The 17918-nt window shown below is 37.9% G+C and overlaps 1 protein-coding gene across 7 annotated transcripts in view; it reads right to left on the bottom strand.

Moving 5' to 3' along the window:
• Nucleotides 1-17918, bottom strand: part of TMEM200A (transmembrane protein 200A) — a 55751-nt gene that overhangs the window by 23023 nt on the left and 14810 nt on the right. For 5 of the 7 annotated variants that reach the window (XM_042818529.1, XM_042818500.1, XM_042818492.1 and 2 more), the window contains one exon: nucleotides 14838-14907. The exons of the other annotated variants lie outside the window; for them this stretch is intronic. The gene's annotated coding sequence lies outside the window, so the exon portion shown is untranslated. The remainder of the gene's footprint in view (nucleotides 1-14837; nucleotides 14908-17918) is intronic. 7 annotated transcript variants of the gene reach the window in all.

The raw sequence follows: 17918 nt of genomic DNA, 5'->3' as shown, positions 1-17918 counted from the left end.
TTCACTGATAATGTAACTAGGTTACATCCAATGAGTGCCAAGTCTTGAGGGCTGATTTTAGCCCCATGGGATGATGACAAATAATTTGTTTACTCCACTGGCTCATGTAAAGGGTAAGTAATAGATGCTGTTTCAGGCTAAAAAGTCCTGATTCATGCTTCTTAACCATAAAATCATAAACAGACCTCAGCATACTGGAACTTACTTTTAGTCAACATCATGTTCCAGGATGTCCGGAACAGAGCTATGAAAATGTCATCAGGAGATTATCATCAGTAGTATCTATAAAACATTTAATGTGTGTTTCCCCTTCACAGACATAACCAAAAATGCAACAAAAAGCTTAGGGCAAAATTCTGAAGAACTATCCAGAACCATTTGCAGAAGTTACCTGTGAACCTTCATTCAAAAAGGAAATTGAGTCTCCAGATTACTTGGATGTTTTTGACACTTCTAAAGTATGAGCCTGCAAATAAGGCAAGTTTTAGCTTTAAGCATTTGAGCACTTGAAGTGTCCAGTTCCCATCTATTAAGCAGGCCATAGCTCTTTTGCTCTGACCCTACAACACTACCCTCAAATTCCTATTTACTAATCATTAAGTAATTAAGTTCTAACTGTTCCCTTAGACAGCTATCCTTTCCTCAATTCTGTCTTATTCTTCACGCATATCAGCTTTACAAAGAACTGGTTCATAAAACTTCAGGTAAGCTTTCAGCTGATAAACACACACCTTGCTATCTATTGATCTGGGCTGTAAGGCTTTACCCTCTATCAGTCTTTGGTAATAGAAAAAGGTGGAAAACCATTTTAAACCATTTAAAGAATGATATGTCAGCTGTATTGTTTGCTTTAATAATATGCTTTTAAGGTGATGCTGTCATTATTTCAGACAATCTTTTCTAGCTTTCAGTATTTATTTCAGCAGTCCAGAGTAGTGAATTAAAAGTAAATTCAAAATATGCTGAATTATGCCTAAATTTAAAAATTCCTCCTTTAAATTGGAGTAGGCTTTATGTAACAACAAAACACAGGATGCATTTTTGTGCATGTAAGGAAACTTCATTAATTCAGAAAGGATTAGCGAAGTGACTATTAAAAATTTACCAATCCTTTTCCTAAGGGCCCAGTCTAATTGAAAGGTCTTCCAATTTTCACCAACACATTTCCTTGCAATCCATACACCACCTGTGAAATTCTGAAGAATTCTCTAGAAAATTATGAAGGAAGGAAAAAAAACTAATAAATCATAAATGTTCTTGGAAAACGGTATTATCAAATATTACTGTGAAGTATGATCAGCACCAATAGTTTCTTCACAAGCTATCTGTCAGCTGAATATTCATGCTGGTGAGTTGGCATCAATATTATTAACATGCTTAGTAACGGAAATATTGAAATATATGAAAATTCGGAACTATGAATCTTTCTATTGTCATACAAATGATTACACAAGAGATACGGTAGAGCATATTACATTTAGTTTTTATCTGTTTAAACAAAAGGAAAATAAACAAATAAGGCTTTGTTTATTTTTCCTTACTGAGGCTGCTTTGCTGAAATATTCAAGCCGGCCCCTAGACACTCTCTCCTTCATAAGGATCACTTCACATTTAATATTCAAATGCTCAGTAACCATTAATTGTGTTATTTTTCCACACAAAATTAAAATGAAACTCATGCTTTGTACCATGCAAGTATCACAGAATCACAGAATCACAGAATTGTAGGGGTTGGAAGGGACCTCCAGAGATCATTGAGTCCAACCCCCCTGCCAAAGCAGGTTCCCTACAGCAGGTCGCACAGGTAGGCATCCAGGCAGGTCTTGAACATCTCCAGAGAAGGAGACTCCACCACCTCCCTGGGCAGCCTGTTCCAGTGCTCCGTCACCTCACTGTAAAGAAGTTCTTGCGCATGTTTGTGCGGAACTTCCTATGCTGCAGTTTCCAGCCATTTCCCCTTGTCCTGTATCCACTCACCACTGAAAAGAGTCTGTCCTCGCCATTCTGCCCCCCACACCTTAGATATTTATAGACCTGGATCAGGTCTCCTCTCAGTCTTCTTTTCTCAAGGCTGAATAGACCCAGTTCACTCAGCCTTTCCTCATAGGAGAGATGCTCCAGGCCCTTCACCATCTTCATGGCCCTCTGCTGGACTCTTTCCAAGAGATCCTTGTCTTTTTTGTACTGGGGAGCCCAGAACTGGATGCAGTACTCCAGATGAGGTCTTACCAGGGCAGAGTAGAGGGGGAGGATCACCTCCCTCGACCTGCTGGACACGCTCTTTTTAATGCACCCCAGGATGCCATTGGCCCTCTTGGCCACAAGGGCACACTGCTGGCTCATGGCCAACCTGTCGTCCACCAGGACACCCAGGTCCCTCTCTGCAGAGCTCCCCTCCAGCAGGTCATCCCCCAGCCTGTACTGGTGCATGGAATTATTCCTCCCCAGATGCAAGACTCTACACTTGCTTTTGTTAAACCTCATCCGGTTTTTTTTCTGCCCAGCTCTCCAGCCTATCCAGGTCTCGCTGAATGGCAGCACAGCCTTCAGGCGTGTCAGCCAATCCTCCCAACTTCGTATCATCAGCAAACTTGCCGAGGGTGGCCATTATCCCCTCATCAAGGTCACTGATGAAGATGTTGAACAAGACCAGACCCAGCACAGACCCCTGAGGAACACCACTGGTTACAGGCCTCCAACCGGTCTCTGCACCGCCAACAACGACCCTCTGTGCTCTGCCAGTCAGCCAGTTCTCCACCCACCTCACTGTCCACTCATCTATCCCACACTTCCTCAGCTTTGTTATAAGGATGTCGTGGGGGACAGTATCAAATGCCTTGCTGAAATCAAGGTAGACTACATCCACTGCTCTCCCCCTATCCACCCAGCCAGAGACAGCATCATAGAAGGCTACCAGGTTGGTCAAGCACAAGCTCCCCCTTGTGAACCCGTGCTGACTACTCCTGATAACCTCCTCTTCTTCCAGTTGTCTGGAGATGACATCCAGCACCAGCTGTTCCATCACCTTTCCAGGGACAGAGGTGAGGCTGACTGGCCTATAATTGCCTGGGTCTTCCTTCTTGCCTTTTTTGAAGACCGGGGTGACGTTGGCTATCTTCCAGTCTTCAGGCACCTCCCCCGTCCTCCAAGACTTCTGAAAGATGACAGAAAGCGGTTCAGCAATCACCTCTGCCAGCTCCCTCAGCACCCGTGGATGAATCCCATCGGGTCCCATGGATTTGTGAACATTGGTGTTGCCTAGGCGCTCCTGGACCACCTCTTCCCTGACAGAAGGGAGGTCTTCCATTCCCCAGATCCTCTCACTAACCTCCAGGGTCTCAGATTCCTGAGGGGGAGCTTTTTCACTGAAGACAGAAGCAAAGAAGGCATTCAGTATCTCCGCCTTCTCAGCATCCCCCGTTACCAGAACACCCCCGTCACTTAGCAGGGGAACCACATTCTCCCTAGTCTTCCTTTTACTGCTAATGTACTTGAAAAAACCTTTTTTATTATCCTTTATCCCCTTTGCCAGATTTAATTCCAGGCGGGCTTTAGCCTTCCTTGTCGCATCCCTGCAGACCCTGACAACATTCCTGTATTCTTCCCAAGTAGTCAGACCCTTTTTCCACATTTCATGGGCCTTCTTCTTTCCTTTGAGTTTGTGCACGAGCTCCTTGCTCATCCACACAGGTCTCCTGCCACCCTTTCCCGATTTCTTCCTCACAGGGACGCACCGATCCTGAGCTTGGAAGAAGAGCTGCTTAAATGCCGACCAGCTCTCACAGGTCCCCTTGCCTTCCAACACCCTAGCCCATGAGACAGCTCCAAGTAGGCCCCGGAAGAGATCGAAGTTGGTTCTCCTAAAGTCCAGGATAGCAATCCTACTTTTTGCTTTACTTCTTCCACTCAGGATCTTGAACTCCACCATCTCGTGGTCACTACAACCCAAGCTACCCCCGACCTTTACTTCCCTGACAAGCCCTTCTCTATTAGTGAGAATAAGGTCCAGCAGTACCCCTCTCCTCGTCGATTCCTCAACCACCTGCATCAGGAAGTTGTCTTCAACACATTGCAGGAACCGTCTGGACCGCGCATGCCTGGCCACATTGCTTTTCCAGCAAATATCTGGATAACTGAAGTCCCCCATAAGCACCAGCGCCTGGGATCGTGACACTGCTTCCAACTGTTTGTGGAAGGCCTCATCAACCTCCTCCTCCTGATCAGCACACACTGTAGCACACACCCACAACGGTGTCAGCCATACCAGCCCGCCCCTTGATTCTTACCCACAAGCTCTCCACTGCTACACCACTCTTCCCCAGGTGGAGTTCAATACATTCTAGCTGCTCTCTCACATAAAGAGCACATAAAGTAGAACACTTCTACAACACAAACTCTTTTCAATTAAGTGAAAACGTTTCCTCAACTCTTTTAAAACCTCTTTTCAATGCTGCTCCTACAGTCAAACTAAAATCTAGAGAGAAAACAAGTAATTTAGTTCCTTTACTAATGACAAAGATAGCATCAGGTGTTGTTTTAAAATGTTCAAGACCAGAAAAGATCTCAAGTTCATTACATCAAAATCAATATCATTTTATAGTATCTTTTAATTATTCTAATGGCTCCATTTTAAAAGTAAAGTATTTTTTCCAATCCTCCCACATGGAACACTCTGACCTGACATCTAGAAATACTCTGCTTGCTTCCAGCTCCATTTTATTCCTGGACAGTTTGTCCTTATTTGTTTTTGTGCCACATTTTCTGAGACAGTTGAACCCAACTACATTTTTGTGACAAGCTATATCTGATGTTTAAATAGCTCACTGCTGTTTCTCTCTCTAAAGAAATAACTTGTTGCAATTTTTTTCTAAATTCCAAATGGTATTAAACAGGACATATTCATCATTTTATAAATTCTCTGAGCGCTTCATTGATCGATCCACCAATACATTTAAATGCATAATGAACATCAAGAATCTGAATATTGAAGCTGACCTTGCCAGCATTATATCCTCCATAACTTGCAGACTGATGCCAATACAGCAGGAAATCAGGGTTGGATTGGATCCTAATATTTTCCTATTACTTTCCCTGAGAAATCCTGCTGATGTTTTTTATATAAAAGTTCTACTCAGAGATGCTAAGGAGCTCACATAAGCAATTGCTATTGAATGGGAGTGGTTCTTTCAGCTAGACTGGAGGAATTAAAATTTCCACAATTTCTGCAATTTATTTTTTTACTAATTGATGAGGACATCTGTGGAAAACATTTGATCCTGTCATGCACAGGGCTACATTTTCCATACCTATTTCCTTTTGCTGATTTCTGGGTTCTTTGGGAGTTTGATTTTTCTCCACGCTGCCCTGTATTTTCCTCACTATCATCTCAGTTATCTTTTGAAACCATTTAACATGTTTAACAACTATGATTAACTACGATTACATAGAAACAAAAACAAGGCATGTCTTTCCAAATCCTGAAGACATTTTTACTCAGCTAACACACATAGCTATCTTCAACAAACACTAAATATCTTGAAGTCTTCCTCTAACCATGAGGACCTGCTTCCTTCATAACAGAGAATACACAACATCTTATATTCCAGACTACAAGTTGATAATAACATAATGAAAGCATATATATCTGCTGTATAAAAATTTACAAAATCCAAATTCAGGACAATTGTCCAGTTGTAACAGATAAATCTGTGGCAACTTGACTGTAATGCAGATAGAATCCTGATCATTTCCCTAAACTTTATTTTTGGAAACCACACTGGTGAATTATGGCAGCAGCACATTAAAACTCGTAAGTTCTGCCTATCACATAGCAGCACTTGCATGAAGCCCTGCACTGGGAGTTGCAATGCATGCGAACCACAGAAAACAAATTTCTCCCTATTTATCTTTCTTATAACATAAAGTGACTTCATTTTAATTATCACTGTAACTGCTAGAAATACCCTCAGTATTTATCTGACCTTTTGAAGCTCACAAAGTTTTTTATTTTAAACTTGAAATATGAAGTATAATTTCTTTTGACTAGTCATTTGTTTACTGTAGTCTGGATCTCACGTGTGTGATGAGAAAACACTCTGAAGGCTATCTCATAGATATTCTGTAAGAATATCTAATTGGAAAGGACCCATGAGGAATTTTGAGTCCAGTTCCTGGCTCCACATAGGCATAGGGTTTGAATTTTGAGTGGTCCTATGAGCATTGTCCAAATGTTCCTTGAATTCCAGCAGATTGAGGCCATGACCACTGCCTTTCAGAGCCTGTGCCAGTGCCCAATCACCCTCCTGGGGGAGAATCTTTTCCTGCCTAACCTGACCTTCCCCTAATTAAGCTCTATGTCTTTCACTCCTTTTACTCATCAATCTGTGTATGTTCATCTTGTCTTCTCTTACATGTCGATTACATCTGAGGACCAGTCTTTCCAGTAGTTTCTTCCAATAATTTTATCCTTTATGAGAACAGTTCTTACAAAAATGTTCCCACTGCCATTCTAAATCCTGTTTCTCATAGTCTTCTGCCTCTTTTACTACCAGTTGCCATTCATCAGCATAAAAGAAAAGTAGATGTATACGCCTATGCTAGACTATAAACTGTGGGGCAGACAAGCTGAATGTGATTCTTTGTTGTCCATCAAGCAGTGCAGGATTTCACAGCTGATTATGTACATCACTACCATTATAATGCAGCAACGCACTCCTTCCCATTTTGCATTCCCTCAAGTTGACAGCAGAATAATAAATCAATTGAATTTTGAATCACTTTTGAATCACTAATAAATTAATGGGTGCTTTTTACATGTTTTCTGTTGCTAGAAGTATCTCATAAAATAAAGCAAAAACTCAGAATGAATTTTGCTATGACATGAATTAATTAAATCCTTTCAATAGATAAAAAATAAAATTTACGTTCAGTTCCTTAGTCATTGGACAAAACTGGCATTACTGGAATCATTCTGACTGATATTTGCAAAGTCCTGACATCAGAACTATACTCTCAAGAGAACATTATTAAAAACTAAAATAAATCTGCAGATAGAGAGATTTAGATAGACTCTTTGCATTAAACATAAACACATACGTTTTCTTGAGTGACTGCCTGAGTCCAGACGCCTCAGATTAACAAAAATTCTCTTATCAACATAGCCAAAATACAGATAAAGAATCTACTGTGTGCTCTCATAAATCAAATAACAGGTACTTAAGAGAAAATATGTTGCATAACAGCAGCGAATTTAATTATTTTGTTTATCTGTGAACATTTATGCGAAGATATATATCTTCATATTTGCATCTTGACGTGACTAATGGAAGTAGAGGGTTTCTCTGCATGTAATTCATTTTAACTTAATATGGCAACGACTGATTAATTTCATTTTCTGGTGTGGAGGGCACCCTGTAACATAGCTGATGTTGTTTCAGTACCTCTGAACTTAATTATCTCCAAATAGAAGGCAAAGTAATAGGTACAATTTTTATCTCTCTTTTTCTCTTTCTTATCTGTGAAATCACCTGCTGTGAATCAGAACATTTTTCAAAGATTTATGGTTAAGCAAATGCTACTCTTACTCAGTACAGAGTTTTCAACAGGAATTCTGCATTAGTAAGGCAAGTAAAATTTGGTCTGGAAATTTCTGATAGTTCTTACTATAATTTATTTAAACTAAATTAGAAAGAGAAATACTCTACAATTAGAAGCTCAATCCTACTTTTCCAAGTACATATAAAAATGTGATTAGCTTTTATTTAAAACTTGAATGCACAAGGAATACAAAATGGTGTTAAGGATATAAAGTTTTTCAGCTATAATGAAGTAGGTCCATGAATACCAAATAACTACCTTGTGGTCAGAAGACACTGATGATGAGATCTCTTGGATACTGAGAAAATATATTTACGAATGTACTCTCTCAATAGGGAACAAAGGTTTTTTTAGTTCAATCTCTAATTGTTTTAAATAGCATTTAGAGACATTTCACATTATCACCTAAGTATTTTTCCATTCCATACTCGTGGAATGGAATCTTGAATTCTGAGGTATTATTGAAAATAATAAATTAGATAGGATGACTTACAAGAACTAATGTGGCTGCGACACTTCTGGGTAAAATTCTAACTATTAACATCAGTTGCAAAATTTGCGTTGACCTTAACAAGGCCAAACACCTTCACTTGTGGGTTGGAAGTTTATTTTGTGTATATTTTGAATCATTCCTTTCACACACGCTGTTGTAACTTGGAAGCTACAAAAACGTAGACAACACAGGCAATGAAAAAAAGAAGCATGCAGGAATGAAATTTTTTTTAACAGTGGTACAGTTTTTCAAAAACAAAATACAGCTATTTTAAAGGAAATTCAACAACACGTGCAACACACTGCAGCATTCTGAATCTTTAGTTGCCTTTATGCTGGAAAACTTTAGGCACAGCAGCCCTGCAGTGATCCTGAAAACATAGCAATATGGAAAGTATTTGGGCTTATTTATAAATAACTTTCAGCTTTCTCACCAAAATCATAATCAACCTAAACTATTTCTGCGTCAAACAAAAGAGTTTCTGTGTCTTATCACCAGTTTAAAAATATGAGAAGTGCTCTAAAAATAATGCCTCCTGTTTTATTATGTCAGCCCAGGACATCAGAGGAGGATGTCAGTGATATGGCAGAAGAGGGTGAACCTTACCACCAATATTCCATTACATTTTGTAACAGACGGCAGCAGAAAGGCAGTCTGACAAAATGGCATCTGACATAGAAATACATATGAAACAAACTGGAATTCCTCCATATGGAAGTAATGGCACCCATAAATTGATCAACATTTGCTGAATGTTAATGAAGACCAAAGAGTGGATGTGAGCACAGTGAGGCGGTCGGTGAAGCATCTCAACATTGGTGACGGCAACATAAAAGACAAGCCACGTTCTGGACAGTCATACAGATCCTTATGAGTGCAGCACATGGGCTCTTGTTCATCACTGGTGAAAATTCATGGCTAACTGTGGTGACTACGTTGAAAAAGAGTTTTGTAGCTGAGAATCTGCTCCAGCAAATAGTGTTATGGTGCTCTTTTGTATCTGTTGTAGTTTCCATGGAAATAAGAGGCATTATTTTCAGTAATGAAGGAAAAAAGGTTTCATTTTCAAAACACCAAAACTATTTTGGCTGCTTCAAATTTTGTTTTTTAGTTGTCATTAAGCCAAAACCACTTGCTGAATTTAGTATGGACACTCATACAGTTGCTTTAAAGAAAAACAAACAAACAACTAAATCACCTTTTTTGCAAATAGCATTAATTAGCAATAATGCTGTTTAATATACATGCAGTGTACTCTATTTTAGTTTCACCTCATTACAAATTTTTGACAATGTTTAAATAAAAAGATGATAAAAAGAAACACTACAGCAGCTCTTCTTTCATATTATTGTCAACACTGACTCTGAGTGAAATGTTTCACACGTAAAAGTGACTTTTTTAACAAAAATATTGCATTTTTAACCAAAATAGAGCATGGAATGACTCATGTTATAAATCACACAACTTCGTCAAAAGAAGGAAAAACGTTGCACAGAACTGACATTTGTCAGGTTAAGAAAAATTAACTGTTTTTATGAAATGTGATTTTGCTCTCCCTGGATCATGCTGCTCTTCAGAAACGTTTTTACAATACATAAACCATTTTCAGATGCATGTATTACCACCTGTCACAGATTGCAGCAAAGATTGCTCCATGAGGTTTTCCAAATTCTTGTCTTTTCTAAGGAACATCCTTCAAGCTTGCCAAGAACTGTAAAGTTGCTGCCCAAATACAGTAGATTTATTAGAAGTGCTGAAGATATTTATGGCAGTGAATTTCTTCAGTTATGAAGTAGCCAGTTATTTTCCCTCAATGTATCTCATTGTTCTCTCATTGTAAGCTATCCCTGGTTGCCAAAATTCGTTTGCTGGGTTTTATGAAGAATGGAATTTTAAGCAGAAGCTGCAATGCTACTTCAAATCAGAAAGCTCCACCAAATGGATATTCTCTAAGGGCAATTGACTTTCTTAACTTTATTTTCACTACAATTCTATGTCAAACAGTACACATCCTATCCTAGACAGAATGTTGCTAAGGAAAGCTTCCTCACAGGATATTAAAGTTTATGGCAGCCTGCTGCACTTTCCTCCCCTTCAGAGAAGGCCATATGTACCCACTGAAACTCCACCTGCTGCATGGGGACTTCAGAACACTGTTAATTGAAACTCCATTAAAGTTCTTTTTGTTCCTTGTTTTGAGCTTCCAGCCTGGGATCATACGTGGGATGATAAGCAGAGGAATAGAACAGATGGAGGAAACAGATGCCATCTCCAGACACAGGTGAAAGGCTATGGTTAGACTCACAATCCCACAATTGCTAACTTTCTTCCCATGCATCATCACAAATATCCCTGGCACTGGCAGATGTCCCCTGTACCTACCCTAAGTGTAACTGATACGTGCTGTGTACTTCCATTTCCCACCTTTGACACTGGTAACAATGTTCAGCTTTCCAATTATGAAAGTTACTTCAATTTGAATAAAATACCCTGCGTATAATTGCAAATACTTGACATGGGATAAATGTTAACAAATAAAATATCAGTTAGAACTGAGGTCAGCATAGAATGATAATAATTCTAGGTGACCTCCAATTGAAAGCAGTAGCAAAACTACTATAATAATTGGTACAGGATTGGCCTATCAATTTCCAGGGATCAACATTGCAATGCGCTGTGCATTTTGGCTCTAGTTGATCTGAAATTTTTAGCCTGCAACATGTCATGGGGAAAGGAAGTTGGTTAAATGGAGTTCTCAAAACACACAGGATAAGTCTAAAGTCTTAATGAAGCCTCTTAAAACTTAACCATTACTAATTTAAAAAAATATTAAGCGTTTTTTTCCTTTTTATTTTCTACTACTTGTTTGACTTGTTAAATTAACAATTGAAAAGAATTTGAAAGTGGTCACATTTTATTTTTTCTTAGTATTGTGGACTTTGTGTATTTGGCAATTTTTTGGTGTACAGTAAGTTCCTGTTTCCTATGTGATTTGTTCAGATTGCACTTTTTAACATTTTTTTTTACATAGTAACATAGAGAATGCAAAACAGTGTTAACATTTTCCAGAGCACTCAAGTTCCAACATTGGAAACATACATTAGGCACTGATTTCCAATGCTTTTTGTCTCCTGTTATAATTTTGAATATACAGACAACATATATTTGAGCTAGAAGTACATCATAATCACTTGTGCCATAAAATCAGCAATGAAAAAAATTATACATCTTCCAGGAAAAGGTTTAAGTAACTGCATGATGCAGTATTAGTCTATTGAACTGCTGGATAAAAGGCAAATAAATTCCATTTTCAAAAGCTACACTGCTTAGGAAAGACTAAGGTAAAGAGAGGAAAGCCTGAGCACCTGTAATTCAGCTATCAAGATATTCAGATTCTAGATCAGTGATTTTTGAACTTCTAATGCTTTTAGATGCCTAAATTTATTCCAATGCAACCTTTACAGTTTGTTTTCCTATTCATCATTCATGAATATCTTAGAACTTGTTCAGAGCTTTCTACTTCTCTTGCAGACCAATAATCACATGCTGAAAACCACAATTATAAACTCAGGAGACAAAATAGACTGACTTTTAAAAACAAAACTAATTACAGTTTTAGTAGAAAGGTAACTTTTCATGGCCAAATCCCATTGTCCTCATCCCATAGTATGCTCAGATCTCCAAAACTTTTTGGGCCTTGATGGACTGCTACTGAAAGTCACTGCCCAAGCAGGTCTTATCTCTGTCCATGTCTCCATCAAGTAACTCTTTAAATCTTCCTAACAATCTGTTATTCTAAAAGCCAGATGTCTTAAAACAGTCACACTTGTGCTAAGAAGCAGATCTTCCACTCAGATGGGTCCAAGTCCTCCATGCTGCCTATGACTGAATCATGTACTCCTTACACTCCCTGCTAGGAAACCCTTGGCAGTGTCTGAGATAGACAATTTCCTTCAGCCAAGAAGATGTTTCATATGCATGAAAATGTGGAAAGTACTATAACAAATTAAGATATGAGCATACCTAAACAGAAAAATGAAAAGTGAAAATTAGAAGAAACCAGAGGTAATGAAAAGCCTAGTATAAAGCCTCTACTCACTAGAATAAAGCAGCCATATATTAACCTTAGACTAGCCCTGAAAGTCAGTGGAAAAAAAGGAGATAATGTCTGTCTCTAAGAAGATTTTTTTTCCTGTCCTTCACAGGATTTTTAAAATATATACCAAGCAACCACAAATGTTCACATTGCTTGCTTATTATTCAATTAATCTGTGTTAGTGAATAAACAATCACACTTGCTCAATTATTTTGTTCAAAATAATAAATCAGAATTCAAGATTACATTCCACATTTGTGGAAAAACACTTAGGCAACAATGTAAAGTCTCTGAATGCTGCTTATTAAAATAGTTACATCTGAAAATGAATTCAAATACAGAACATCCAGATCCTACTACTGTAAAAATCCAAAGCTGTATCTAAAGCCGTACACATTCTCTCAAGTTATCTGCTGAGATTAGAAAAAAATCCAACTCAACAAAGAAAGAGACTCTAAACAAGACTCCCCTTTAACAAAGATATTAATAAAGATGTGGATGAAATTCGGTTCTTTAACATAATCAGTACTTTTCTGGTTGAGGCTAGATTCTGTTGCTGTGACCAGTACAGGATACAACTATACCACAGAAGAAATTCTGCTGTGATTTACATTCCATTCAATGCAGGAATATTACAGTAGCTCATAAGAAATCACTCCGCAGTCCTTAATACTTGTATTACAAACAGCTCAAATAAAATTGAGCAGTGCCACTTACATGAGTACTTACTATTAGTACAGATGCCTTCTAAACTTCTTAAGAAAAATACATCTTGTAACGCATAGTACATAATAGCGATTATACTCACAGATTATAAAATCCTTGAAAAGGCTCAAAAAGAAGACATTCAGCATTTCAGATGTTTCTTTTGAATGCCTTCTGATGCTTTTGTAGAAGAAGGTGTTTCCTTACTTGCTTCCCTGTCCTTCACTTCACTACGTGCCATCTTAACATCTTCCAACATCTCCCTCCTTCCTCAGGAAGGGTCTGACTGCCTCTCACTTAGTCACCAATGATCTCTCAAATCATACTACCATGTTTCCTTATTAATCCTTTAGGAGACAGATGGACCTCTACACACTTCACCTTTCCCCATAACTCTCTGTACTTGGGTCTGTGTGCCACTAATCCTGTCTGTCGTATCTGTGCTATGTGCTTTCTCCATTTATTTTATTCAAGTTTCATTTTTTTCCTATTTAGGAGATGAACCATTCTGGATGCCAATTTTAGTGGAAGAAATGTAAGATCTGAGATAGAGATCTGTTATGCCAAAAATGCTTGGAGTTGGCACCAATTAGCATTGTAACCACTATAATGTTTCCCATGCTTCTGATCTGTGCTTGACAGTCAATAGGAGATCAAGGAAATAGAACAAAAGCATCTCTTCCATTTTACTTTTTCCAGTCAAGGATGAAGTGCCAGCAACTAGGGGAATAGGCGAGTGGACTTAGGTAAGTCAGTCTCTACCTGCCAAAAGGAGGAAGAATCATAGGGATTTGAGATTTTAAGGGACTTGGCTCTTACATCAATGTCTAACTGCTGAAAGCAGCACCATGCCTACAAAAGTCTGTATGACTGGAGGTGTCTGAGTGCACGTCCCAAGGGTAAGCATTTAGCCTCGCTAGTAGTGGAACCTGCAAAAGAGAAAGCAGCAGTCCTGTCCATTTGTCTGGGATGGAGAACTGTGGGAATGGCCATTCCTAACATCCCTTAACAGTTTGCTTAAAGCTGGTGTATAGATGCCTTCAATCCTGCAGTCATATCAACATTGCTTAAGTCACATCAAGGTCTTCTCACATGTCCCATACAATGCCTTCCATTTTAAAAAAACCTAATTCATACTGAGAGGAGCTCACCTTCTCCTGTGACATTGCTGAGGATTTTGGAACAGAATAGTAAAGCAATCCATCTTATTTATCCCAAACAAAATACAAAGATAAGACAATGCATGCTATAAAAATGAAGAAGCTCATGCTCTGTCCAGCCATTTAGTTATTGAGCTGTTAAATGTATTGACCTAAGTTGAGAGAAGAATTTAGTGAGGAAGAGATAGGGCAGCTAGTAAGCTAGGGATAACATTCTCCAGATTTTCCATCTGTCCACCAACCATGTTTTGTAAGTTCTGCATAACTTTCAATCATCTGTCTTAGCAATTCTGAATGCACACATGTGCTTTAAAAGTACATAACAAGACAAAAGGTTAAACCTTAAGTTCAAGCAACAGGAAGCTGTCATCAGTTCAGATGGGATCAGAATGTTATACGTGATTCAATTTATTTATTTTTATCAGTAATGCCTAATGTTTGCCTTGCTGCCTCTTCAAAATAACTGCTACTAGGGTTTATTATTTATAAGCTTAGAAGTCTTTGGATGCTGTCCATTTCAAACCCTAAGAGATCCATTCTTGTTATTCGTTTTTAAACATTCATTTTTAAACATTAAATTGGCTTATTAAAGAATACAATGATAATTGCTGTGGAACTTAAAAATGCTGATCTTTTCATAACCCTGAAAAGTAAAAGACTCATTTTAATGTACCCAAAGGAATTATGGAACTTAAATTATTATTTCTATGGTGACAAAAGAATGCTTTATGTTTACAAATTTAGCATAAACTTCTACAGAGAGCCTAATTTGTAAATGTCTACTTACCTGCAGTAGCTTCCTTCTTCATTTTGAGGTCACAGAACTATTACAGTAAATTCTTCAGAGTTACTGCACACTGTATGTAAAATAAAATTACAGTCTTACAATTTGGATTTTGGAATTTGTTCATTACTGACAGAAGGAGAATGCCTTTACTGAACCTAAATTCCTGGAATTGCCTCCTTTAAAATCAGAGTGATTTTCTGTGATGAAAGGCTGTTAGAACTGGCAAGAATTTGCAGAAGTGAGCCCAAAATACTACAGTTTTCTATTCTAGTGTTTGAATGGTGGGGAAAAGTTCTGTCATTCCATGGAAACTAGCAGATCTAATCATATGTGAAATTTCATATGGTTTTGCTTATCAACAAAACAGACGAGCTATATGATGTTTCTAAGTTAGTATTTTATTTGAAAGAATGACAACTTCGACAAGACAGAATGAGTCAAAAGGAGACACTTGAACAAAAAGTTGAATAAATATAAGTAGTACTGTGTAAAGTTTCTACAATTTTTAACTTATGAAAATGATTTAGCCACAAGGTTATTAGCAGCAGGTAATCTACAGGCACAGTAGCACCCTGATCTTATTCATTAATCAGCACTACACTACCAAAAAAAAAAAAAAACAGCAGCCCGTATCTCAAATAGAAGTACTCATTTCTTAAACCTTAAATACATTATTTTTTTCTCACCACTTAATACTTTCAATTTTCCTTTGAAAAAGTTCAATTCTAAAAAAATAAGTAAAGAAGTACTCAACACTACCTTTCATTCACTAAGTTCTGGTGATTGCAGAGAACAACCCCTTTTCTTCCTAAAGTCACATCTGTGTACATTCTCCACAAGAAAGGAATATATCTGTAGTTCCCTGAACTCTCCCTACATTTTCACTTTCTCCTGCAGTGCAATGACCATCCTGAGAAGCTAATCCTCAACATTAATTAAAAGATGTAACATAGACTCACAGAACAGCTTGGGTTGGAAGGGACCAGTAATATATTCTCACGCTCAGCAAGCTGACTGCAGTTAAGTATAGTGTGATCACAGAGAAAAATATTTTCCTTGAATATCCTTTTAACCTAGGCTTGCCACATGCTTCTGTAAAGTAAAAGCTTTACTTTGGCCTGCTTCCAGACTTCCTTTAAAACAAAACCTGAGCTCTCATTAGAAGGTTATTTTTCTGCGTTAGTGTGCATATTCAAATTGTTGGAAATAGGGCTGGTAAGTTCTTCACTTCCATAGAGAAACCAGGAAAATTCCTGTGACTTTTTTTTTTTTTTTTAATCAAAGTCAGATATTCTGAGGTATATGATGAAAGCCACGCATTGCCTGATATTCCCAGAGAAATGTTCTGCTTAAGACTGATGATAAGGACAAAGCAACCTTAAGACAAAGCAAACTCTAAGATCCACTAAATGTACGTAGCATAAAGCACACTTTAAAAATATGAGCAAGTAAAACAACATTTTATTACAGGGAGAACAAAGACTTAATATTAGTAGCTCAGTATGGGTTCTCACTCTTCTCCTTGGCTTCCCCTGCTTCTACTTGCCATGACTCAGTTTTCTGTACCAAAACCTGAAGGGTTTCACACAGCATAGTACTGAACAGATTGGTTGGCTGATAAACATCAGTATATACAAATGCTAAAGACACTGTACTGAGTTAATGCCTGCTATAGGTGAATGGTACTATAGCTTTTACAGAAGTAGAAATAAATAAAACGTACTTTATATTAATAATCAGTGAATGTGAAGATTTCAATAAATGAAAATTAATGACTAAATCCTAATGTTCAGATAAAACTAAAAGCTTTACAGATAAAACTAGCATGTATTACCAAACATTTGGGTTTATAATTAGCATATACTTTACAACAATCATCAGATAGTCTCTGTTGTCAGGTGTTTCAATAAAGAACCAACATCTTTTGAGCAGACCATGAGTCTTTTCCCCTTTCATTACAAACCAGAATTGCAGTCTCTGGGCATAATTACACCATGCAATGAGGTGCTGTAATCTGAACTCTGAGCTACAGCTTATAAAAAACAAGCAACAGCAACAACAAAGCAGGTAGAATCCCACCGCCCTGGATAAAACATCTTTTATATTTCTTCTTGCAGAGATGGTATTTCCAGATGGCATGACACAAGTTAAGCGGATAAATAAAATGTCTGACATCACAATATGTAGACAGAACCAACCACATTTTGCACAGCCAGCTATTAGATGAAGGGCACTTATGAAAACTAATAGACCTGCCTTTCACATGCTGGTATCAAGCCCAGCCATGTCTGAGGAAGCTGCATCCTAAAGGAAGTGCAAGCTAAATCACTCTTATGTCTGTCCTCACATTCTGAAATCCAGTGCTTACCCACATTCATCCAATGGGAATTATCTGTCAGCATGTCTCAGCATGATTGACAAAGTCTTTATAAACCCATGTGATTAAGCTGGACATGAAGTGAACAGTTCCCAGGAAAGATCTTTATGCTCCACTTCTTTCCACTTGCTATTCCCTAATTATTTGATATTAACTTAGTACTGGGGCAAGTGTATAAGACCAAGTGCCTCTGACAGTGAAGCCTAGCAATTCACTAACAGATAAGTAAAAGATCAAAATATACAGTTACCAAAATATTTAAACTACATGTATTAAACATAAATTCTTAGATTTTGGGGAAAACTACATTAAACTAGAATGCCCATTTTTAAATCAGTATGAAAAATTGAATCTCCACATCAAGGCTGCTTGATGTTTTCTGTAAAGCCTCCTACTTTCTCTGCTCTCAGCACTTCAATGTAAAACGAAGCCATTGTTAACAGTCATTGCAGTTACACGTACTCCAGATGAACAGCTTTTGCAGTTAAAGTCAAACTGAGCATAATGAAGTCTCCCATAGTCCACTAAGGGAAAAAAATGCACACAGAATATGACTTGCTTCCCTTTCCCTGAATACTAGAATGAAAAAAACAGTTACAAAAATTTGTCATTCTTTGGCAACTCTTGTATTCTCCCTGCAGATATTTTTCAAGGATATCTACTAAAGATGTAATCCTTCTTCAATACTTTTCTTCTACCTTCAC

Source organism: Centrocercus urophasianus, unplaced genomic scaffold (assembly GCF_019232065.1).
Source record: "Centrocercus urophasianus isolate 14NV4802_14NV808 unplaced genomic scaffold, USGS_Curo_1.0 seq_10, whole genome shotgun sequence".
Lineage (NCBI taxonomy): Eukaryota > Metazoa > Chordata > Aves > Galliformes > Phasianidae > Centrocercus > Centrocercus urophasianus.
This window is presented reverse-complemented; position numbering and strand designations above follow the sequence as displayed.